This window comes from Onychostoma macrolepis, chromosome 03 (assembly GCF_012432095.1).
Source record: "Onychostoma macrolepis isolate SWU-2019 chromosome 03, ASM1243209v1, whole genome shotgun sequence".
Classification (NCBI taxonomy): Eukaryota; Metazoa; Chordata; class Actinopteri; order Cypriniformes; family Cyprinidae; genus Onychostoma; species Onychostoma macrolepis.
Genome location: NC_081157.1, coordinates 44,336,975 through 44,338,770, shown reverse-complemented (window position 1 = coordinate 44,338,770; position 1,796 = coordinate 44,336,975). Strand labels below are relative to the sequence as shown.

At 50.2% G+C, this 1,796-nt stretch overlaps 1 pseudogene; it reads left to right on the top strand.

The window, feature by feature from the left end:
* The first annotated feature begins 326 nt into the window (after positions 1-326).
* LOC131535688 (uncharacterized) lies at positions 327-1,587 on the top strand (annotated as a pseudogene).
* Positions 1,588-1,796: the final 209 nt, after the last annotated feature.

Genomic DNA, 1,796 nt, shown 5'->3' with positions numbered 1-1,796 from the left:
CTCCGTCGGTTTCGGAGGTTTTTATCAAGGCCGCTGGTTCGCATCTACGTGGCCCCCCCAGCTGTCAGATCTACCTCAGCCGCTAATATCCTCAGCATTATTTGAGCTATATCCCTTAGTCGTCGCAGCCCTTCTGTGGGGTAAAGAGTGGTCTGCCACCAGCATCATTATCCATTGCGATAACGGCGACCGTGCACTGCATTAACAAAGGCCGTTCACACTCACCCGCTAATGCCTTTGTTAAGACGCCTGATTTGGATTTCAGCTTGCGACCAATTCATTATAACTGCAAAACATATTCCCGGGTCCAAAAACCAAATAGCTGACTCTCTGTCTCGTTTTGCCTTCCAGAAATTCAGAGCGTTGGCTCCAGAGGCGGATCCGCTCCCAACCCCAGTACCTCCTTATTCAGAGCTGATATTTCCGTAAGTCATCCTCTGAGACCTCTCCTTGAAGCTTCCCTCAATTCAATTCTTCAAGCGGTCTCCCCCAGGACCCTTCAGTCCTATCTAACAGCCTGGAAATGTTTTAAAACATTTCACTCCGCTTACAATCTGCTGTTTCCCGACTTTTCCCTGCTCTCCATCACCTCCTTCATCTCCCACCTTAACATTAACAAAAACCTCCAAATTGGCTCCATTAAAGGTTATCTAAGTGGAGTTCAATTTTTCCACAAACTCATATATGGTTCCCCTTCTCCCCAAATAGCCAATCCACAGACCTCCCTACTCATCAAAGGCATCCAAAAAACTCATCCCACCCGCCCGGACACCAGGCAACCTATAACCTTAAGGATTCTAACCGAATGTATCTCCACCCTCCGCAGAGGTTACCATTCCATCCACACCGCCCGTACACTCGACGCCATGTTTATCCTAGCTTTCTTGGTTTTCTCAGATGCTCCGAGCTCGCCATTACATCTAGCTTTAACCCAATCATTCACCCCACCATTTCTGATCTAGCGGTGCTGGATGATGAAACCATCTCTTACTTCATTAAACAGAGCAAGACAGACCAGTCAAAGAAAGGCCACTTCATTTACATTTTCAACCTCCAATCACCCATACTACCATACCAAGCCCTCCTAGCCTTCCTCCAGCTCAGGAAATCACAGTCCAAACTCCCTTCCGACCCCCTTTTTACAGACAACTCCAACCGCCCCGTCACTCGTTTCTGGTTCCAAAAACACCTTAAATCAGTTCTGCTCCTATCCGGTACCCCAGCCACAAACTTTTCCAGCCATTCGTTCCGAATAGGTGCAGCAACCACAGCAGCCCATAAAGGCCTCTCCCAGCAGCAGATACAAGCTCTCGGTCGCTGGTCGTCAGAAGCTTTCAAGAGCTACATTCGATCGGACCGCTCCCATATCAAGGAAGCCCACCGAACCCTAATCGGTCAACCCCCTTAATGAATGTATCCCCAGTAACCCAACTTAGACCCCCATAGCCAACCCCTCCTAACATCACCCAATCCACCCACAACGCCCCATCCCCACTCCATCTATCCCAGCAGCACCCCGCTCCCATAGGAGCCTTTTTCTCTATTCCTCCACTGCCGCAGCAGTGTCTGCTCCCGCAGGAGCTCTATCTGTATGTCTCCACTGCCGCAGCAGTGTCTGCTCCCGCAGGAGCTCTATCTGTATGTCTCCACTGCCGCAGCAGTGTCCGCTCCCGCAGAAGCTCTCTGTTTTTTCCCACGGCCCCAGTCCTATCTGTATTTCCCTCTTATCTCTACTTTTCAGATGCCGCAGCAGTTCCCTGCAGAAGCCATTATATCTTTTCAGGTGCTGCCGCAGC